Source organism: Crinia signifera, chromosome 2 (assembly GCF_055691185.1).
Source record: "Crinia signifera chromosome 2, ASM5569118v1, whole genome shotgun sequence".
Taxonomy (NCBI): domain Eukaryota; kingdom Metazoa; phylum Chordata; class Amphibia; order Anura; family Myobatrachidae; genus Crinia; species Crinia signifera.
In genome coordinates, this window is record NC_139218.1 from 211,025,484 (window position 1) to 211,050,184 (window position 24,701).

The window sequence follows — 24,701 nt, forward strand, 5'->3', positions numbered from 1 at the left end:
GTGTCTGTGAGGAAGAGGGGGCAGGTAGCAGGAGGAGGACAGTGTGTGCGCGGTGCAGGGAGCTGCTCAGCCTCTTTATACTGCTGCCTGCTGTCAGACAGGCACTGCGGGCGCCGTGCAGGCTGTGTGCACTAGCGGTGCAGGGAGCAGCTCTTTATACTGCCGCCCACCCGCTGTCAGACAGGCGCTGTGGGCGGCGTGCAGGAGGCAGTGACAGTGAGGGCTGAGGCAGCTTTAATAGAGCAGGGAGGGAGACAGCGCCTTTTCAGCATGGTGCCTCCCTGCTTTGCAGGAGCTGCTGAGTGGGTAGCCTTGGCCCTGGATGAAACTATTCTCCTTCCCCTAATACCTACCCCAGGCATTCCAAACCACGGTCCTCAAGGCACACCAACAGTGCAGGTTTTAATGATATCCAGGCTTCAGCACAGATGGTTTAATAGGAATCTCTCAGATACTAATTAAAGTTGGTTTCACATAGCAGAAACGGCATTGAGCAGGAAATTTGAAACGTTTAAAAAAAAATGGCCAGACAGCCTTAACCCCTTTCATACAGCATAGCTTAAATTGTATATTACCTGTTTAAGTGCAGTCTGAAAGGGGTATTACCGTTTCAATGCCGTTTTTTACCATCACTTTTTTAAACATGTAGGATACTGCTTTTAACACGTTTTAAAATACCGGTATTCTGTAACCGGTAAATTGACAATGGAGCTTTCACATTGCAGCTGTCCCAGTTTTAAAACGGTAAAAAAAACGGCAATATACCGTGTTAAAGCTGCAATGTGAAGCTGGCTTAAGTCACCTGTGATCAAGCCTGGATATCTTCAAAACCTGCACTGTTGGTGTGCCTTGAGGACCGTGGTTGGGAATGCCTGCCGTACCCTAACCTCCCACTTAGTGCCCAACCTCCCTTCCGACAGTCTAACTTGCCCCCTATTGTCTAACTGTAACCAATCAGCCACGCATGTCAACGTTTAATATGTCAATGTTTTTAACATTCTGCAGTCTGTTTTTTTAAAGCGGCAATCATTTACAAAGCAAACACGGGGTGGTTTTGCCTTGTAAATGATTGACGCTTTAAAATACTGCCATTCTGCATACAATACATATACAACCAAGTTACACATTGGGGTCAGTTCAATTATTTTTGGTTGTAGCTGCCAGTAGGGTGTGCAAAATGAAGCAGTGTAGTAGATTTTTGGTTTAGACACTGGGGGCGACTTTTAATGAGATGCGAAAATGTGATTTTTGAGATTTAATTCGCCAAAACCGCCGGAATTGCCCTTTTTCCCAAATTCGCATTTTTAATGAGATGCATAAAACGGAAAAAACTGTGATTTTGCCGCGAAAGTTTTAGTAGCGCCGGAACTCGCATCCAGATGTTTTCCCATTGAAAAGTATACAATTTGCATATTTAATGAGGTGCGAATTTGGGAAAATGTGTATAAAAATCGCAAAACATTTACACCAGTTTCTGACAGTCGAATTGGCCAGAACCCTGCACAGATCATTGAGATCTGTGAATGGTCCTGTGTTAAAAAATGCGTTAAAGTGTTTTTTGGGAAAAAAATGGCGTGGGGTCCCCCCTCCTGAGTATAACCAGCCCCGGGCTCATTGAGCCGGACCTGGTTCCAAAAATATGGGGGACAAAAAGCATAGAGGTCCCCCGTATTTCTGAAACCAGCCCTGGACTCTTGGACTGGTCCTGGTTACAAAAATACGGGGAACAAAAAATCTGGGGGTCCCACGTATTTTGAAACCAGCACCGGGATCCAACAGCCTGCGGTGTCATGCCACAGCAGGGGGACACTTTTTATATAAGGTCCCCCGGCCGAAACATGAGCACCATGGCTGGTCAGCCTTGGACGGGGTACCTGGAGGAGCGAGGACCCCCCCAATAAAGGGTCCCCCCCCAGGCTTCACCCGTCCAGGGCTAAAGCCCGGGGCTGTCACCGGTGTCTGTAGCCAGTGGACGCCGGCCTGATAGTGTTAAATCTCACATACGGAACATTGCTTTATGCAGGAGAACTACAAGTGCCAGCAGACCTCCCCCTGCATGCTGGGACTGGGAGAAGCACAAGTCCCAGCATACAGGGCATTAATGGGCCCGCTGGGACTAGTAGTCCACCTGTAAAAAGAATGTTAAAAGAAAACACACACACAGAAAAGTATAACTTTATTACACACATACACACACCTCACTTTTACACCAATATGGAGATATATGAAGCAGTGGAATTAGAGATGACCTTGTATGTGTGAGGGTGAGGAGTTTGAAGATGATTTTGTAGGGGATTAGGAGCCAGTGCAGATGTTGTTGAAGGGGAGCAAGATGGGAGCGAGCGAGCCAGTGAGTATAACAGTGCAGTAGTCCAGCCGTGAGATGACCAGTGAGTGGATAAGTTTAGTTGCACTCTGGGAGAGAAATGGCCTGATGCGAGCAAAATCGCGTATCCGGAACTGGCAGGATTGTGCCAGAGCTTGGATGTGAGGTGCAAAGGAGAAGGAGAAATCAAGAGTGACAAGCAGGGAGCAGAGTTGGGGAACAGGGGAGATGATGGTGTTGTTAACAGTGAGATACTTAGCCATAATTTCCTCTATAAATCCCTCCAGAGAAGTTGTTGTGAGAGGTGAGACAAAGTATGTAGGTGAAATCTTAGCTTTTGCATGACACCTATTAATATCAATGCACATTTGCTATTGTGTGTGGTAAAAACTAGCATTTTAGTAGGAAGGGAAACCTGCAGTAGTAGGCAGCAGTGCTTTTATCTGCAACAGATCTCTGCTCTTTCATCTCACCTTCAACTCTAGTTTCATTGGGCTGTAGGGAACTGTGGGTCCTCTCCCCTCACAGCTTCACTGTTATCTCAGACTTGCAGTGCAGGCTGTGTGCACTAGCCGTGCAGGGAGCAGCTCTTTATACTGCCGCCCACCCGCTGTCAGACAGGCGCTGTGGGCGGCGTGCAGGAGGCAGTGACAGTGAGGGCTGAGGCAGCTTTAATAGAGCAGGGAGGGAGACAGCACCTTTTCAGCATGGTGCCTCCCTGCTTTGCATGAGCTGCTGAGTGGGTAGCGTTGGCCCTGGATGAAACTATTCTCCTTCCCCTAATACCTACCCCAGGCATTCCCAACCACGGTCCTCAAGGCACACCAACAGTGCAGGTTTTAATGATATCCAGGCTTCAGCACAGATGGTTTAATAGGAATCTCTCAGATACTAATTAAAGTTGGTTTCACATAGCAGAAACGGCATTGAGCAGGAAATTTGAAACGTTTAAAAAAAAAATGGCCAGACAGCCTTAACCCCTTTCATACAGCATAGCTTAAATTGTATATTACCTGTTTAAGTGCAGTCTGAAAGGGGTATTACCGTTTCAATGCCGTTTTTTACCATCACTTTTTTAAACATGTAGGATCCTGCTTTTTACACTCACTAGCAGTCAAGCTTTGATGTTTGCCATGCACCAGAATTCTTTGCAGTTGTTTTAGCTCCAGCCCAGATGTCCCATGCTTCTTCCAGCATTCTCCATTCTTCTCTCAAGTTTGTAATGTGCCCACAATTAAAAATGGCTGATGAATGAATGTCTTGACACATTGGGGGTTTTTGCTGGTTGATTCGCAAGGCTGCGAATTTACAGCCTTGCGCAGTGGCGGAACGACCGAAGTCAAAGGAGCCATCTGCTGCCGGGTGCCAGCTTTAAAGGGGGGCATTGGCTCCATTGCCTTCTGAGCAAAGAGTCTGACGGGAGACTCCCAGCCTCTGTGGGTCAGACTAAGTGCCCCGGCCAGAGCCCCAACACAAACTGGACCCACTTATTGTGCGCTGCGGTCACCGCTTATGCATATATAATGAGCGGGTTCCCGCCCATGCATACCTAATGAGCGGCTCATTAGATTTGCACTGCTCCGGTTCCCTGCTCATTAGGTATGCACAAGCGGCAGTGGCAGAGTCACGCATGCAGCAGCAAAAAAGCAATGTTGACCAGCTCCATAATCCACCCCCACCCTGCAGTGCTGTCCGGCTCCAAGTCCACCACCCCCACCCTGCAGCACTGTTCAACTCCAAGTCCGCCACCCCCACCCTGCAGCGCTGTCCGGCTCCAAGTCCGCCACCCTGCGCTGATGTCCGGCTCCAGGTCTGCCACCCCCACCCTGCAGCGCTGTCTGGCTCAGCTCCCCCGGCTCCATAAGCCACTCCACCCTACAGTATTCTTTGGCTGGGCCCCCTCCCAGCATTAATCATCCATAAGCCTCCACCTGTAAAGCACCCCTGATCGACGCTTTCCCCACCCCCCATCGCTGAACAACTCACAGATCTGAGCTCAGCCTCCAAGTACTGACTGCATGAGCCTACGCCTAAGTGCACACCACTACAGAGAGACAACAAAGCAAAACAGTGACTGAAGAGCAGCTTCATCCATCCCCTGTACCCAGCCCAGTGCCCCTCCCCCCATCACCATCTAACTATCTCTTCCTATTTTCAGCCCAATCACCCCCTCCATCCCAGTGTCACATCCTGCAACCTACCTAGTACCCCTTCCCACCCCAATTGGCCAAATTGCGTCATCCCACTCCCACAGTACAGTAACTAACACTGCCCCTTAGCACAGCACCCCTTTTTCAGATTAGTGTATGCCCCCCTCACCCTCCCTCTGTATCCCCCCCACACACATGCACACACACACTGACATCGGTATCCCAATGGAGGTAATTCCTACCCCCCAACCCTTAATCTTATAAGTATATAATATTTAACAATGTAATGGCGGCTCTCCTGGATCTTTTCAACATTACATATTTAGATTTACCTATTGGGATTACAATTGGTTAAATCTGGTATGGACTGAGAGGGGGGGAACAACATGTATCTTGCCTCCGGGCAACTGGAATGAACTTACGCCACTGGCCTTGCGAGTCCACCAAACACCCCCCCCCCCCCCTCAAGCGTGTGTCCCCATGCACAGGCTGCAAATGGATGTTTAACATAAACATCCATTCTTTGCAGGGAACACCCACACTGGACCATCGAATGATGTGGAAGGTGCACGCATATAAAATGACACTTACATATGCGTGCATGCTTGGCTGGAATTGGGCGGGCTGCTGACATTGGTGATGTCAGCTGCCCCCCCCTCCCGCACACGCTCCCGCACACGTGTCATGGCCTCATTAGCATGAGAACGCCCGGCGCCCCTCTCTGCCCCCCCGTCTGCTGTACTGGGTGTGTGTACCTGGCGAACAGACTGTTTGTCATGGGTGCACGCACCATGTGTCTGAAATGCATCTGCACATGTGAAGATGCTCACCATCAGTCCTCAGTGCGAACACACGGGTGGATGCGATTGAATGAGAATAACCCCCACTGACTCATCTTGTAGGTGTTTGAATGATTCAAGTCATGAAAAGTTAATGTGTCGAGACAGCAGCCTCACTCATTCTCCATCCAGATCAACCCTGGAGTTCTTGCTACTAACGTAGGCCTCTTCGATTTCAAGCTGTAGGGCAGGGAAGTAATTGTTCACCTGTTGGTGGGAATGAGATTAATTATCCAGAAAAAAACAATACACTTTATATCTGGTAATATGCTTGTTTAATTGAGGGGAAATAGATCATCCTGTATTAAATCCAAGGGAGGTTGGGCAATGGTGTGAAGGGTCGGGTAGGGATTAGGGGAAAATGGGCTTCCCAAAGTCCAGGAATATTGTTTTTTCTTATTGTTTTTACTTTATTTGCAGTACAATGGAACTTCACTTTATTACTCAGTTGGATTTATTATTATTATTATTATTATTATTAGTAGTAGTAGTATTCTTATTCTACAAAATTGAGAAAAGAATTTTAATACAGATAATGTGGTGGAAAATTCAGTATTCAAGTGCCAAAACTAATTAACATTTTTAATTTTTCTATATTGTTTTTCCATGTGTAGCGGAGCACTCTGTGTTTATTTGCAGCTGACGATCAGTGCTCTGTTTTTCCCCCTCTTCTTGAATAAATTGCCTGTTGTTGTGCACAATGTTTTGTACAAAAGCTTTTGAGTTTCTCTGCATCCCTATCCCCTTTCTGCATTCCTTCCGTCTCTTTGCATTTTTCTGTACTTATATGTTAGTTGGGCGCCCACTAAGCTACTTGCTTAGTTTTCCGCATCCCCTCACAGGACTCACTACGATCGCCACGCTTCGGGCTCGCCACACTATATAAAATCAACTCAGTGCCGACATGGATAGTGCGGGTATGAGCGTACTAACTATATTGGGCGCCCAAGTAACATATAAGTACCCATTTTTCTTCTTTCTCTTCCACTTGAGATGTGGGGGGTCTATTTACTCAGTTGGGAGTTCTATTGAAGATGCATTATTGCTATGGTCAACCAATTAGATTCTATAAATGTTTTAATAGAAGTGCTGAATAAACAAATAGATTCTGGTTGGTTGCTATGGGCAACATCCCATTTTTAATAAAAGCTTAGTAAATAAACCCCATACTTAGGGGATTTGAGTCCTCCACTCACACTCATATCCTCCTTATTCTCAAAGTCTGCTCTTGTGTTTCTTTCCCTGTAAGTGACTCCCTCATGTACAAGGGCACCAATTCAAAATGGAGAGTGGAGGAAGAGGGTGTAGTACAACGCTGGAGGTCACTCTGTTGAAAAAAGCCACCATTAGCAGTATTTTATAACCATACCATCAAGGCACTATTAGTGTGTGTAATACACGCATACAGTAGTACCAATGGTGGATCCAGAAGAAAATAAAAGTGGGGACACCATTTATAGGGGAAGAAGGAGTATTGTGGTACTACTGTAGGTACATTTGCTCACAAAGGGCATGGTTTCACTAAAAAAGACCAGCGCAATTGGGCATTCATGGGGTGACAGGAGATGCATTCGGGGTGACAGAAGGTGCATACATGTGGTAAAATACAGAGATGAGTGGGTGCATGGGTGACAGAGGGCACATACACAGGCTGACAGAGGGTGCAAACATGGTAACAGAGGCAGCTTACAAGAAGTGACAGTGGAACATACATGGCAGATTGGTCCTAGCGTTAAACCTGGCCACTTACCGGTCGGCTGGCCCATAAGACACAGAACAGGGCCGGCCGCTCTCCCCTGGCTGGGCCATGTAGTTTACTGGGCGGCCCTATCTCAGCAATTAGTGGCCGTAGCGCTTGCGCAAATAAAAAATGGCAGCGTTTTGACAGTGGTCATAATGGGTGCAGGAGGTCTGCGAATGCGCCACCTCACAGAGCTCTATGGTGTATGTGTGCTCGTTAGTCCTGGCTGCTGTCATTTAGATTCATTATTTATTTAAGACTAATTAATGCCGGGTTCGCGGCCTGCCCACCAGTGCAAGACAAAGCTGCCCGCCTCCTCTTACCATGTCACTAGTCCGGTCCCCCCCCCCCATAGACGTTTCAACGTCATTACCCAGCGCCTGTACTGTACTTCATGTGTTACTGCATTTTCCTGGAGCCAAGGAGCAGGGAGAGAGAAGCATGCAGAGCGCAGCATCACGTGACCTGAAGACAGCGGAGGGCTGAGCCTGAGCGGAGGGGAAGCTGCAAGAAGTGAAGATGTGGTGTGTCAGCAGTAGCACTGTCAAGGATGTGCAGGGGTTCAGCAACTGTACTGAGAGATCAGCATGCATGGCGTTGGACCAGCTTCTCCCCAAGGTTAGTTTCACTTTCAGAACAGGGAAAGCAGGCAGCATGGCTTCAGAAGGAGGAGCTGTGCCATCCCCAGCAGTAACAGCCAGAGGGACAGAAAATAACATTTTCCCTGGAGCTGTGTAAGGTGTCAAAACACTGGTCTCCACCTCTCTTCCCCTGGCCTGTATTTCACCCTCTTTCTTTCTTCCCCTGGTCTCTCTCTCCCCCCCTGTCTCTCTCTCTCTTCATTTGGTCTCTCTCTTTGCCTGGTCTCTCTCTTTCCCTGTTCTCTCTCTCTTTTCCCCTCTTTCCTCTCTCTTTCCCTGACCTCTCTCTCTATCTCTCTTTCCCTGGCCTCTATCTCTGTCTTTCCCTGGTCTGTCTTTCTCTCTCTCTCTTTCCCTGGTCTGTCTTTCTCTCTTTCCCTGGTCTGTCTTTCTCTCTCTCTTTCCCTGGTCTGTCTCGCTCTCTTTATCCCTGGTCTGTCTTTCTCTCTCTCTTTCCCTGGCCTCTCTCTCTCTCTTTCCTTGGTCTCTCTCTCTCTTTCCCTGGTCTCTCTCTCTCTCTCCGGTCTCTCACTCTCTCTCCCTCTGGTCTCTATTTCCCCAGTCTGTATATCTCTCTTTCCCTGGCCCCTCTCTCTCTCTCTCTATCCCTCTCTCCCTGGCCTGTCTCTCTCTTGCCTGGCCTGTCTCTCTCTCGGTTTCCCTGGTCTCTCTCTCTTTGTCTCTGGTCTGTCTCTCTCTTTCTCCCTCTCTGGTCTGAATCTATTTTATATGTCTATATCTCTCTTTCCCTAGCCTGTCTCTCTCTATTTGATCTGTCTCTTTCTCTTGCCCTGCTCTCTCTCCCTTTCCCTGGTATGTCTCTCTCTCTCTCCCCCTGGTCTTTTTCTTGGTTTCTCCCTCAGGTCTCTTTCTCACTTATAGTCACCAGCAAAAAAACACATATCATATAATGTTTGCATATTGAGGGGGGCCCCAGAGATTTTAGCCAGCGTACGGTATCCCAAGATCTCTTTTGCCAGCCCTGACAGCAGGACATGGTGGGACACCATGCAAGCACCACTGGCTGGTGACTGACCGGGGAGGCTGCCTCTGATCTGCACAACCTGCCTGCTCATAGTTTCCAGTGAGGCCATGAAGGGACAGGACATGGAGGAATAGTGTTGGGGGGAGGGGGAGGAACAGGACATTAAGAAACAGTGCCCGGTCCAGTGAGTATCGCATTATGTTTGACGGGCACTGGTGTGTGCATTATGTTAAAGGTGTACTGGTGGGGGCATCATTCATAAGGGAGCACTGGTGGGCATCATGTATAGGGAACATTATGTTGTGTGGAATAATATGTAACGGGCATTAAGTTGTGTGGCACAATATCTAATGGCATTGTGTTGTGTAGCATAATGATGTAATGGGCATTATTGTGTGTGGCATAATGTGTAAGGGGTATTATGGGGTGTGGCATAATGTCCCATTATGGCCACCCCACTATTATCAGCCACTTCCCTAGTTGCATGTGACCACGCCCCCTAGTGACACCCATTAGGGCTGCTTCCAGACATTTCCTGGGCTGGTTTTCTAACCCAATCCACCCCTGGGAACATACTTAGGGTGACAGTAGGACATTGGATGATGCTTGGGGTGCAGTGCATGATCCTCCCTCCCCTTTGCATGTGCCTCCTGGTATCTGAGTGGAGCTCTCATATTAATTCACCTCCCTCTTACCCAATAAGCCACCGACCTGGCCAGCCCAGCTTACTTCCTGGCTGCGCTGGCAGGGATCCTTTCCTCTGTTCTGGAAGCCGGGCTGCCTCTGGCTAGGCTTTCCACCTGTCCACACCATGGGCAAGATGTAATAGGGTTCAATTTTTTTAGACATCTAAAAAAAAATCACACCATATCGCACGTGTGATTTTCACGTGAAAATCGCATTTACATATAATAGGGGGCAATTTTTTAGACAAAGTCATAAATCACTTGCAATTTCTGGTGATTTTTTAGTGACGGAAATGTGCGACTTTTTAATAATGGGAATTTGCGTTGAGCTGGTCCTGCTTTCCCAAATTCGGGATGAAAAGCTACAGTACATCCAATCGGGGGGGGGGGGGGGGGGGTCCACTGGAGGTCAGCCCTGATTCGGTGAGGGGATACCCTGTTACTGACAAATATGGGGGGACACCATTACTCTTTCCCCCATATTTGGGAAACCAGGATCAGTTAAATTTTCACTCATCTGTGCATGGTTCTGTCAAACTCGCCAGCTTGAACCCGGTCTATTTATTTTGTAATTTTGGGTATTGATTAGGGTGTGATTTGAAAAATGATTACATTTGCAATTTTAAGGTTTTCTATGAGAAAAGATCTGGATGCAATTCTGATTTTTGGTCACGGCAAAACATGCAATTTTTGGTAAACGTGTAATTTTGTCTAAACATGTCTAAAAATCACAACCCTATTATTTTTCACCCCATGTATTAACGTCAGGGCAGGGGCACCGGAGCGCCCCAGGCGGGGGGCGCCTCGGCGCTCACCCACTCCAGGCAAATGCCTAAAGTTGCCTAGTGGTGGCGTTGGCCCTGATTAGCGTGCACTTGGGTCTCAAAAATCCAAAGACTAAATATAGTATGAATGGCACTATAATGGAAACTACTGAGGAAAAGAGGGATCTAGCTGTCAGTATTTCAGGGGACTTAAAGGCAGGTAGGCAATGTAACAAAGCAATGAAGAAGGCTAGTAAGATTCTTGGTTGCATAGGGAGAGGTATCAGCAGTAGAAAGAAAGAAGTAATAATGCCACTGTATAGGTCATTGGTACGACCTCATCTAGTGTATTGTGTTCAGTTCTGGAGGCCAAATCTCCAGAAGGATATAAATACATTAGAGTTTGTACAAAGATGGGCAACTAAATTGGTGCATGGCCTACATCACAAAACGTATCAGGAAATACTAAAATATCTTAATATGTATACTTTGGAGCAGAGAAGGGAAAGGGGGGACATGATAGAAACTTTCAATTATATCAAGGGCTTTAACAAGGTACAGGTGGGAGACATTCTTCAAAGGAAGAGGTGTAGCAGAACAGAGACAGAGTAGCAAGAGGACATGCACTGAAACTAGAGGGAGGAAGATTCAGTGGAAATTTGAGGAAGAATTACTTCACAGAAAGAGTAGTAGATAAGTGGAATAGCCTCCCATCAGAGGTGGTAGAGGCAAATACAGTAGTACAATTTAAACATGCTTGGGATAGGCATATTGATATCCTTACAAAAAATAAGGATCAAATATGGTTTGAGGTAACATGTTTAAAAAAGGGGCAGTCTAGATGGGCCAAGTGCTTCTTATCTGCCGTCAAATTCTATGTTTCTATGTGTCTATGATGCTGGGGCTCTGATAAGGTGCTGGGGGGGGGGGGGGGGGGGCACGGACAGAACAGGGAATACAACGTTACCAAAGATCAACTCAATTTAAAATAAATTACATTTTAAATATCAGTAAAGTAGAAATTTGTATTTAGAGCCAAATAACTTCCAACTTTGGGGTCAATTTTAGATTGGAGTTCTATTCAAGCCCATACCGAAAAATCTGATTCTACTTCTTACTTTTTTACAGAGTTCTAATTCATATGGGATGTTGCTATGGCCATCCAATCATAATCTACTTCTTAAATATAGTAGTTGACCAGCGCTCAGACAATAAATATGTGTTTCCCACTGTGGGGTTGATAAATGCGCTATTGCCTATATACTGTATGTACCCAGGATGGTACTGGGATATCCTCAAATTATTAGAAACTGTGCAAAGTATGTGTGAGTATATAACAAGAAAATTTATGTTGAAATAACAGATATGAATGATACGCTTGGGATGAGTGGTGTTAATGACACTCGGGGGGACAGTCCCAGCCGGGATAAGTCACACAAATATATAAAACCTGGACACACAATGGGATACAATACAGGACATTCCAAATATCAAAGACATTAGAACTCTGTGCAGTTCTTGCCCCCTGTGAGGGAAGTCAGCGGCTTGCTGGCACTTTGAGTCTCAATGTGGGTGATGTTTCAGAGGAAGGGGGAATACGGAGTACGGGGGGAGAAACTCAGAATACCTTCTCTGTGCTTTGGCAATGCACAGAGGAGGACAGAGCAAAGGTTGATGGCTGGGTAGGGCGGTGGTGTAATTTGCCTCAGGTGACACGACTACACCTTCCTTGACCCAGAGACTTTATTTCACCGTTCCAGCAAGCTATAACACTGAGTTTCTCCCCCCGTCCTCCGAAACATCTCCCACATTGAGACTCAAAGTGCCAGCAGGCCGCTGACTTCCCTCACATGGGGCAAGAACTTCACCGAGTTCTAGTGTCTTTGATTTTTGGAATGTCCTGTACTGTATCCCATTGTGTGTCCAGGTTTTATACATTTGTGTGACGTACCCCGGCTGGGACCGTCCCCCCCGAGTGTCATTAACACCACTCATCTCAGTGTATCGTTCATATCTGTTATTTCAGAATAAATTTTCTTGTTATATACTCACATACTTTGCACAGTTTATAATCATTTGAGCATTTGAGTACCATCCTGGGTACATATATAGACATTAGCGCATTTATCAACCCCGCAGTGGGAACCACATATTTATTGCCTGAGCGCTGGTCAACTACTGCATATTTATCTATCAATTTGAGTTTGGACAACTCGACCAAGCTGCCGGCTTTTAAGCTGAGCGCCAACATCAAAATACTATAAAAAATTAATCTACTTCTTATTAATTTAGCACCTTCGAGAAGATAATAGATAGTATCTGATTAGTTTCCCATAGCAACATCCCATTTGAAATAGAACTGCAATCTTAGTCAATTTCCCCCACAGCATACCTCTCAACGTCTTGTACCAGTGAAGCGCCCAGCGCCAAAAAGGTGGCGTGGCCTATGCAAATGAGGGCATGACATATGCAAATGATGTCAACATCGGGTTACGCTCCCTTTTACACCCACTGCATCGCTGAATAGACGTTGTGCGCATGCTCACAGACCCTATTCCTTCAGGCTGGGGGGACTTCCAACTGTTTCCCCCACCACCACCAAGGGACACTGCCGGCGGGAGGCAGTACTATCCCAAAAAACCGGGATGGTCCTGCCAAAAATGGGACTGTTGGGGGTATGCCCACAGTATCTTATGTTTAAAAATGGAGCCAAGACAGGAAATGTTGCATAGCTATGATTTTACATTTTCTACATAAAGAGCTTGGATTTTGCACAAACCACATTTGTCTGTTTGTAGCCCTATATCATTATCTCTTATCTACCAGCATTTTAGATTTCGTCCTCCCCGCCTTCCCATCACAATCCTCTCTGATCAGAGCCACGGAAGCAACTGCAGTATACTCTGCCATTGGTTCTATTTCAATACGTTCTAGCACACAAGAAGTTTTGCCATTTGATTCTTGTATTTTCTTACAAATGTTCTTACAATATGCAGCTCTATGTATTTTAATTGCAGTACAGGAAAATAGCTGTTGTTTACAGTATATACTAAAGGTCTTTTAATACCAGCTATAATATAAAATAGAAAACATTTATTTCTGTATTAAGAACTACATGTTATTTATGTGATCAGTGTTTGCTGCATTTAAAAACCCATGGAAAATTATTTTTATTTCTACTATACCCGTATGGAAAGTTTAAACAGCCAATTATTTACATTTGCACTAGAACTCAGGGACTTGTAGCTACTGTATGCCATTAAAACTGGCCACATACATTAAGAGCCCTATGTTTTGGTACAATTACAGTAGTTAGAAGCAAGTGTAAGGCTAGTTTCATTGTCAGGTGGGTTGTACTTTGGCAGTCTGGTTATAAGGTAGCAGTCCATGAGGAGTCTAAGGGGCGTTTACCTTCAAGGGGGTTTATATTCCTGGTCAGGTGGTTTCCTCTTGCCTTTCCGAAGCTGCTGGAGTTTGGTGCTGCGCAATCAGTGTTAAGTACACTTTTGGTTTTACTGCTGTCACCAGTTGACCTGCCTTCTCTCCTTCCCTCCTTTGGCTTACTGTACCTATGTTTATTGCAGTGTGGGCCCCTGGGTTCTGAGTCTGACAGTGTGAGAATGCCCAGTCCTAAGTGCTCAGCCCCTGCCCTCCCTCCCCCCACCTGACTGACATGGCAAGACCTCTTGCAGCTGTGGGATATTGGCGCCCTCGGGTGCGGGTGATCTCTTCCCCTACTGGGGTGCCTCCCATTGCTTCACCCCCTTCCCTGCAAGCCTCCCTGTCCCAATTTCTGTGTCCTGTGTCCACGGGCACACTGCCGGACAGCGCGCGCGGTCTACTTCTGGCTGGGCGCCGCTGGACACCAGGGTGATGTCATCCCCCTGCCGGGAATGGTCTTCCCGGCGGGGATGCCATTCCCAGAAGGTACTGATTCCCCGCATTGGGGGGGGGGGGGCTGATGCCTGCGGTCCCTGGGGATCTCGCTTTGCCCATTGTGGGTGAGGTTTCTGGCATCCTCTCCACAGCTGCCATGGGAAGTGCTTCCCGAGCGTGGCAGCGGGGGGCCCCATCTGGTTCCTGGTCCGGGGCGCCTGTATCGCTGCAGTCCCCGGGAGGACTGAATGTTTGGTTTGGGTGTGCTGGGCTCCTGTCTCCTGTTACTCTGTTGTTAGTGAGACAGTGCTGCCTGCTGGTTCTACAGGGCTAATGCAGGTGGTGTCTTCCCAGAGGACACTTTCTGCTGCCTGACAGCTTCCGAGTTCCTCACCCGCTTTATACCCTCATACAGGGTTTATAGGGGGCGTGACCTCCTTGAGTAGGCAGGAGTCACAGTCTTTTTCAGTGGCTCAGGGTGCTCGACCAATAGAATTTGTCTCATCCCCAGGGACAATCAGTGAAGGATGCAATTCCTGAAGGGAATTGTAGGGTTCATTATAAAAATTTTCATGAGACCCTGTGTTTGGTTCAGGATTGTGGTCCCGGGGCCATGATGGCAAAGCTGGCTGTAGGGTCCGCTTTCTGCCTTCTCCCTTTGCACCATGATTGTTTGCAGTTTCTGGGTTTTAGATTTTGTGGGGACTTTTTTGTGAATAGGTTTTTGTCGATGGGCTGTTCTGTCTCCTGCACCTATTTTGAGAAGTAAAGTTTGTTTTTACATTGGTGCATACAGTTCACCTCCCGCCTTAGGGGTGTTGCCCATTACTTGCTCCCCCGTATTACAACTGCTGCCTCCAGCTGTTCAGCATGAATGCTGTGTGGCTTCCTGGCCCCCCTCATGGGTAGCGCAGGGTTTCACTTGGAATCTCCTCTTGCTTGAATTGTTCCCAATTATTGTCGTCTAGGAATTGTGGGCCTCCAGTTTTGCGGATAGGTTAGTGGTTTTCGGTGCGATAATATGGGGTGGTCCACACAATCAACAACCAGCAGGTTTCCTCCCCCCAGGCATTGCACCTGCTGCACCATTTGGTCCTTCAGTGTTTGAGGTTTAATGTGCATTTCTCGGCCCGCTATTGATAACAGGATTGCAGATGCATTGTCTCACTTTTAGTGGGATAGGTTCTGGGAGTTGGGTGGTGGCTGAGGGTTTACCGTGCCTGCCTTATATCTGGCAGATTATGAAGCTGGTATAGTTGCCTTGGCCAGGAATGCATTGGCCCCATCCAGGTGTAGGGCACATGATGCGGCTTGGAGGGCCTTTTTGAGTAGGTATGGTCATGAAGGTGAGTCTTTAAAATATAAATTTTTGGTTTTTGTTTGTGAGAATTATACATAGTAATATAGTAAATTAGTAATTAAGGCTGAAAAAAGACGTTAGTCCATCGAGTAAAACCTATCTAACTTGTAACTACTGACTTGAGTAAGTTTACTAGGATTCCCTTAGTGGCCAAAAATGTATCCAGTTTCCATTTAAATTCATTAACAGTAGTTGCTGTATTCATACTCAACGGCAATGAGTTCCAGAATTATACTGCTCTAATGGTGAAGAATTCACTTCTCTATTCAGTATGGAATTTCTTTTCCTCAAGCCTCAGTACATGCCCGCGCGTCCTAAGCATAGGCCTGTTAGTGAACAAATCATCTCCCAGTTCCATATGATTCCCAATCCTGTATTTCAACATACTAATCATATCACCTCTCAACCTCTGTTTATCCAGTGAAAACATATTCAGCCTGGTTAACCTTTGTTTGTATTCTAGTGATTTGAGACCTTTTACTAGCTTAGTCACCCTTCTGTGCACCTGTTCCAATTAATTCATGTCCTTTTTAAGGTGAGCTGCCCAGAATTGAACACGGTATTCCAAGTGTGGTCTCACCAATGCCTTTTAAAGAGGCACTAATACATTGACATCCATTGAATCCATTCCCCTTTTAATGCATGTCAGTGTCCAGTTTGCTTTTGCTGCTGCACTTGAGCATTGTGCACTATTACCCAATTTTTTATCTATGATGACCTCCAAGTCCTTCCTTTCAGCAGAATTACCTATAAGAACTCAATTTATGAGTAGCTTGTTCATTTTTGTTCCCATAATGAATTACTTCACATTTATATATGTTAAACTGCATTTTCCACCTTTCTGCCCACCTTTCCAGTTTAATTGTTAGGAACCATGATTAATGGTTCAGTTCTGTTTTCCATTCTGTTCAGTTTGTGTTTGGCATTTGACTCTCTGGTGGCCTCCAGTGGTAGGTCTGTGCCATTACAGCTCAATATTCTGTGAGCTTAATTTATTCACAAGTCTGCAAGGTAATAAACTCATTATTACAGCTTGGGAGCTGTCTGGATTTTTTTTCAGCTGAATAATCACTTGAGCTGTTCATAGGGCATTCTCTCTCTAGCTCTGCCCTGCCAGTGATAGCTTCTAGTAACCAGCTTCCAGTTCCTGAGTTCTAGTTCCCTGTTCCTTTTGCAGGTATCTGCTAGTTCATGTTTCCTGCTGGCTCTCTGTCAGGCTACTGCTCTGTTAGGAGCTCACCAGCCGTCTGCTGGTCATTAGTTAATTTCTCCCTGCATTCAGCCCAGTGCAGCCTTCCTGGCCTTTGGCAGTTCCAGCCTGCTTACTTTCAGTTGCGGAATCCTGTCTATCTGCTCCAGTCTGTCCCAGCCTGCTCTTTACCATCCTGAGCTGCTGGATGTCCCGTGGTCCTGTTGTGCCTGTTCCAGGTCACTTAAGTGCTCCAGTGGAGCCTGGTTCTGCTCTTTATTTAGTTATTAAGTTCTGGCAAGCTGCCATATTCCTTTTATTATTCACTTGTGGGCAAGCGGTCCCATTTCATTTGTTGCTTTATATTTCCCTTTGTCTGGCTCTTCCAGGTGTGGAGAGGCCCATGGTAGTGGGCATATGTTTGTTTTGGGGTACTGTGTGTTTGTGTACTTATTATTTACTTTGACGTGTTTTAGGTTGGAAGCACCCCGTTCTGTTGTGTCTGGTGTCAACGACTGGGTCGCACTCCCCGTCATTGGGGCAGGTTGATTCCCCAGACAGGCCCAGTAGTTAGATTACCTTTTGACTGTACCCTTAGGGGGTCCCCCGTTCTTTGTTCTCTCATAACTCCTGGCTGCACCGGAGCTAAGGTGGGCTTAACTCACCCTTTCAAACATGGCGGCTACAGGCGAAGCCTAGTATCTGCAGCAACCGGTCACCTTACTTTGGGGGTCAACAGAGTCAGCGTAGGGTACCGCCGTGGATGTTTTAACCCGCAGTCCCGGCTGTGGGTTCACACCCGAAACCGTAACGTTAATAAAGTCACTTTGTAGTGTATCCACATCCTCTCATGAGTTAATTTCCTTACTCAATTTCGTGTCATCCACAAATATTGCAATTTTACTCACTATGTCACTTCCAATATCATTAATTAATATATATTACACAAGGTGGGGCCCAATATTGAACCTTGCGGGACTTTACTTTGGACCTTACCCCAGCTGGAATGTATGCCATTTACCACCACTCTCTGTCCCCGATTGTGCAACTAGTTTTTATTCCAATTACAAATTTTATCTCCTAACCCTAATCTCATTATTAACCTTTTATGAGGTTTATTACATCAACAGATTTCCCTACTGACTTCCTCATAGAAGTAAAAAAAAGACCCAGGTGAAGGTGGTGTCTAATCTTTCTGATAAGGACATGTACCTGCAGGTGTAGTCTGTAGTTAGCGGGGGAAATGGTTGTTATGTCGACACAACTAATGTCACCATACATTTGGCCGACAACTGAAAGTCGACAGGCCTTATGTTGACACAGACAAAAGGTTGACGTGGCTAAGGTGGACACATACATTAGGTTGACATTGGGAAGATCGACAGTCAAAAGGTAGACAACATTTTGAGTAACTGAAAATATTTAAATAAATACATGTGTCAGATGAGTTAAAATGCTGTAGATAAAATATATTAATAATTAAGGAAAAGAAGAAACTAAATAATTAGAATAACAACCTGTTGGTTAAAACTCTCATTTCAGTTTTGCCAGTGGAAAACAGTGTGATACAGGTGTATATTGTACAGCTTTATCAAGCCTACTATGGCTTAGGATGCACATGAGCAGAATGAGTCCTGCCCATGTGCAGTCTTCTCACCATTGGAGTTGCATATAAAACATTGGAACCCTTATCTTCCTTTACTGACACAAAATAGGGGAAATTTATTAAGATGAGCATTCTATTTCACTTGGGATGTTGCTATGGGCAACCAATCAGATACTATCTATTATCTTCTAGAAGGTGCTAACTAAATAAATAGATTCTGATAGAAACATTCCATGTGAAATAGAACTTCCATCTTAGTAAATTTCCCAGAATATGTCCACTACAAGAATACAGTGGTATTACATATACTGTATAAGTCCAAGTTTCCATTACTCAATATTCAAACGGGTATGGTATAGGTCTCCGACAGTGTGGACCCTGACAGTCAGTATCCCGACGTCAGGATCCCGATTGCCTGTGATCCGACAGGGGGGCGAGCACAAAGAAACCCCTTGCGGGCTCGCTGCGCTTGCCATGCTGCGGGCCTGGTGGCTTGCTACGCTCGCCACAGGTTATATTCTCCCTCTATGGGGGTCATGGACCCCCACAAGGGAGAATATTCCATGTGCATCGGGATCCACTCTGTCGGAGTACTGGCAGTCGGGATCCAATGTCGGGATACTGACTGTTGATTTCACCACTGTCGGACCGTCATCCGGCACCCGTTTAAACAGACCCTATCAAATTTAGGTCCGATGAATGAGCCACCTTCACTTTAAAAATGTGGCAATTTTGTGTACTACATTTTTCAAATTAAACCTAATTTTCTGTAAAAGTATGTGGGACCTCACTAATGAGCAAGTTTACATTACATTTGTGTTTCACTCTTTCCTGAATTTATGTTTGGCCAATGACCGGAGGATGAGTACACTAAGGGCATGTGTATCAATAGCTAATATGGCACACACTGTCCCTGTTTGTAGTGTTATAGGCTCTGATTCTGTGGGTGCTCCGGGGTCTGAGCACCCACCGAAATTGTTCAGCACCCACGGGCCACCCAAACCCCACCCAGGGGTGTGGCAGCGGTGCGCACCGCAAATAATCCTCAGTGCGACCCCCAGAACTCACTGTGCTGTGCCAGCCAGTGTGCTGCCCGGCGGCGGGGCACCTGCCCACACGGCTAGTAGCCGCAGCTGCCCGCAAGTCTTCCACATTAACAGTAATCATTGATAGGGGGTGTCTCACTAAATAAATCTCATATATGTAACGGGATTAATTGGTGGCCATGCCCCTTCCCCATGAAGCCACTCCCCTATATTTTTGTCTTGCGCACCCTCCAGCAAAAACATAAATCAGCACCCATGGTGTGTGTGGGGGAAATTTCTCATTCTAAAGCCAAGATACAATACATAAATAAGTCACCTTCTATTTAGGTTGCATTGCATTGATGCCCAATTGGCGGTGATAGACACGCCCAATAGGAGGTGATAGACACACCCAGTAGGTGGTGATGGACACACCCCTTCAATTGTGTGTGGCACCCCAGCCTATTTCTTCCTAGTCCCAGTAGCGGGACTTCAAGGGGTTAATACCCCAAAGACTGGAGGACGCAGGAAAGTGTCTTTAGGCTGATTGACTGCCTGGGGAATGTATGAGAGGAGAGAGGAAGTGCGGGGAGGCGGAGAAGGAAGGTCAAGGGGTCGCAGCACGAGGCGGGGTGAAGGAGGCTGAAGTACGTGGGAGGAGAACGGAGAAGGTGCGTGTGAGCGGGAGCTGAGCGGCAGGAGACGGACAGCGTGGTGTCCCGTTTGGAGAGGAGTAGAAGTCAGCAAGAAGACGCTCGGCGGGCACAGCCAGGAGATCGGCCGGGAGACAGCTAGTGCGCCGCAATACAGAAGAAGACGCTGCAAAGTGAGGGAGAGCAGCGGCGAGAGACCTGGAAGAGAGCCCAGCAGAGCGGGAGCGTGCGGCTGAGTGCGGCAACGCTACAGTAGTAGCGCCCACACTAGCAGCCCTCCTGCAAGCAGTGTGACCAGCGCCAGCCTACCCAGACACCAGGGGACCAGATCGCGACGGGCAGGAGCCTGCACCTTGCTCCTGATGCCAGGTACCCCCGTTCTGGTCATTCCCTGGCCTGCTACCCTGTGCACCCCCTGACACCGATGGAGAAGACCCTCACTGGGTGCCCCTACCCTGCTGCCCAGCCAAATCCTATTCTCCCCACTTGCCTAATAGTTTTTTTTTCTCCTCCGGACCGGCCCAGCTCTATTGGAAAACAGAAGGGGGCATATGGACAGAGTGTGGTTAACCCTCTTCCACCGTATATAGTGTGTCAACCCCTGTGAGGTAGTGGGACTACCCCTCAAGGTCAGGGATCTTAGTTACGCTGCCATCTTGTGGCCAAAGTTCAGGTTGCAAGGAGTGTTTGCTGAACGTGCCAAAGGAGTACAACATGTGTTTCTTTTCCCAGGGACAGTATTCCGGACTTCTCCCTAGGGAGGTATTGATAAGATATATTGACTGCTATTTTGTATGTTTGTAATTGTATTTCTTGTAAGTATTAGATCTGTGCCAGATTGTTAGCATAAAGTAAATATCGGTAGCAGAAGATTGCTGCTCACTTTGATAAGAATACCATTAGGCGGTGTACAGTTGGTATTGTAGAGATAAACTGCTTATGTCGATTACGGTGGTGTAATATTAGGGTAATTGTTTGTTCACCCGTTCCTCTATAAATAAAATTTAAGCGGTTGTACCTGCTGAACGCCTTGATTGAGTTCCTGGGGCGACGGGGTCCCTGCAGCCGACGAGAAGAAGAATCAGTGTGGAACCGCGAGTATCCAGCAACTCAAGGTAAATTACACACCCCTGCCGTTGGCGTGTCACATGTGCACCCCCTAAAAAAAGGGCTGCGCACGCCTATGAGTGTAAGATCTACAATGGTACAAATTTTAGCTCTCTGAATCAGAGAACTGAGTACTGTACTATGCATTACAGATATCAAACTCTAAATGGGGTCTGTCCTGGGAAAACCAAGATACACAAAAGCCATAGCATTAATATTAAAAGAGCTGCCAACTCCATACAATACCTGAATTAGACCAGTCTTAGCACAGGCAGTCGATTATTTTACTGATAATAAGGTCTAAGGTCAGACCTCATGTTTTTCAATATGCAGCAAAATTTAAATGAATGCCATAGTATTTAGCATTTAAGGAAACACCCATAGGAATGCAATAATCAAAACCTTACCAGTTTGGAAGGATAAATATATGTCAACCAACTCTTATTAACACCCCGTCTTAGTTATTCCTGCATTAAAGAGGATCAGAGTTATAATGAAGGATTAAACTCATATGAATTTCAAACAGCAAGCAGGGCATGTATATTCAAAGTGACCCTATTATCCAAAGTTAAACAATTCAATGAAAATCCTATGAATAGTCAGCATCCTGAATATTTATAAGGAGCCAAAGGGTTTCTGGCTGACCCTAAGGTCAGAATTGGTTTGTCACTCTTTAAAGGTTGAAAATATGGTTCAAGACCTCTGAAGTGGTGAATAAGAAGGCAGTTTGTAAAGAGGGCAAATTTATACCGCAACCTCAATGAAATGGATTTTTATCTTACAAAAAGTCCTATTACTAAACATTACACACAGATGTTGCATTATAAAGTATTCTCTATGTACATACTGCACCAATAATTGATTCATTGCGTAATAAGTATACAGTATAATATACTAATGCATATTTAGCTGCTGTACCTCCCTGACTGTGACAACAAACCTACAGTACAGTAAGGTCTTGCAAGTTAGAAGAAAATAATAAATTAAAATCATTTGAGTACATATGGAAAACAGTAAGTCGCAAATTCAAATAGAGCATATTTATGGAATTTTCATTTTCTTAGATTACAAAACTTATTTAAGTTATTAAGAAATTCTAAAATATTTTTCACATAATACTGTACATTTAAACTATTAGTTCCTCAGTGAATTTCTGTGTAAACACATTGGGCCAAATGTAATAGGGTGAGAGTTTCAGAAAGTGAGAGATTTTGGGAGAGTTGTCCCATGTTTTTTAAAGCAGCAATCAATTACATGGCAAAAACAATCTGGTTTTGCAGTGTAATTGATTGCTGCTTTAAAAAAAAGGGGAAAACTCTCCCAAAATCTCTCACTTTCTGAAACTCTCACCCTATTACATTTGGCCCATAGGGTGAAATTTAATAGGATGAGAGATTCAGAAAGTGAGAGATTTGGTAAGAAATCTTTAGTTCTTTTTAAGCGGCAATCATTACACTGCAAAAGCAGTTTGATTTTGAAGTGTAAATGCTGTTTTAAAACAACTGGAGATTTCTTACCAAATCTCTCACTTTCTGAATCTCTCATCCTATTAAATTTCACCCACAGTTTTTTTTTTTTTTTCAAAAACGATTAAATGAACCAAAAATAAATATTTCATGGTTCAACATATCAGCCATGTTAATTCGTTAAAAAAAAAAAAAATACGAATAGTGCTTGTCGAAGTGGAGTTGAAAACATTTTATACATAGTAAAAAATAAAAATACACTAAATAAAAAGTGGTTCTCATTGTTGACTTGTGATTTGGGAGTAACTGGTGTCCAGAAACTATAGCGTGAACACAAGGACAGGAAAGGGGAGGGAACCAATGTATGTATTAGAATCTGAGGGCTTGACGTATACAGTAGTTTCCAATCTGCCATTCTCAATATATATCTTAAGATCCAGAAAATTTACTTCCAGATTACTACAGTTAAAAGTCAAATGGATATGGAGTGTATTAGAATTAAGGTGATCACAGAAATTCTTTAGCTAATTTAACTCGCCCTTCCAGATAAACAGGATATCGTCAATATACCACCACCAATGGACCAGGTTTGCACCCCAGCCATGCCCCTGCCATACCATCTGGTCACCAATTAAAAGGCATGCACCTTTATGGTGCAATATAAAGTATAATTGTGAATATGAATTTCACAGTAGGTCATGCGTATCAAACACTTCCGTGCGATCCATAAACTGGTAACACTTGACAAAAAAGGCACCAGTCCGCTTGTATCTTCTGTGCGGCTCACAGCCGGACAAGCCACTCCCTCTGTGCGGTCCATTGACCAGAAGAAAGGGACGCCAATTGATTGACACAGCGGCCTCCGCTATGCAGCTCACGAACGTCAAAGTCGTTATTTCCATGCCGTCCATATGCCGGAAGTGAGCGTTCCATTATCATTGGAGATACCAATTACAGCTGTTTTGGGGAATTAAAAACATTACACCCCATTGTGTTTAAGCTAAGAAGGCATCCTATGTGAAGTACAAGCAGACTACTGAGTCCTTAAACATATTATACAAAGATCATGCCTAAACAGGAAGTAAACCTAACTGACCCGGAAGGGATGTGCCTAGCATGGTATACAGACAGCTACAGTGTCAGTCACTCTGTAGCCTTGAAAAAGACAGCAGTGTGCTGTCGAAATGTGTTGGTCCACAGAATGACTGACCCTTACCATTTGGTTTGTCCTGGGCAGACGGCCTTGGCCACCTGTAGCCGCTTCTCAGGTACTTATTTGTATTTAATTTATTAAGCCTTCAGTTTTGTTAGTCTTTGCTTCCATGTGATAATAAAACACCCTTTACTAAGACTAGTTCCCATTTTTCATACCTACACTGGGAAAAGGAGTTTTGATATTGTGGAAAATCCGGAGGACCTTTTTAAAAAAATTGCTATAAAAGTTACCCTGCCATCCATGCTGTAAGTACGGTATGCTCCCACTTCTTTGAAGCATCTCACTGGTACTCATCTGGTGGTACCCCTTAAAAGAAAACCTGATAGGCACGGTATTACACTATCCATTGTGAGTCGGGTATGCCATCTTGGTCCCCTATGTGTTAAATATCTTGATAGATCACAAACTGACCTACATACTTCTTTTTTATGATACATGCAATTGATGTTAAAAATAAAACTGTCATGGAGAAAGGAAACTGATTGCTGCATAAAAAGAAACCGCTATAGGAGTTCAAATACCCTTCTCCCTGTAGTGAGTATGGTAAACACCTGTTCTATACACTCTCTGAATGACACTGGAGGTGTTCCCATAAAGATACCTTTAAACAGGATCTCATGTATTCTTCTGTGAGTTCTGTACGAAACCACTCCCCTTTTTCTCTGCACATCTTTTTAATTGTTGAAACCTTAAACCTTGTTTTATTATTATTTTTATGATCATCACATTGTACGCCTTACACTGTTTGCAACAGCACGGAGCACAGAGTCAAGTGCCATAAACACTGTTTTTTTTTCCATTTACCAAAAGAGTAGGGGGTCCTACCGTACTGTAGCAACCAGCTCCGGGCTCAAACAGCAAGCGGTGTTATACCACAGCAGGGGAACACATTTTGCGTAAGTTCCCCTGCCAAAACATGATTACCCTTGCTGGTCAGCCCGAGCCAGGTCCCTAGGTGAGTGCCCCCCTCCCCAAATAAAGGGGTCCGCCCTCCAAGGAATCTCGACTCGAGATGAAGCGGTGGCAGGCTGATTGCAGTTCAAAGTGTAAAAGAGAAAAGTATTGAGTTGT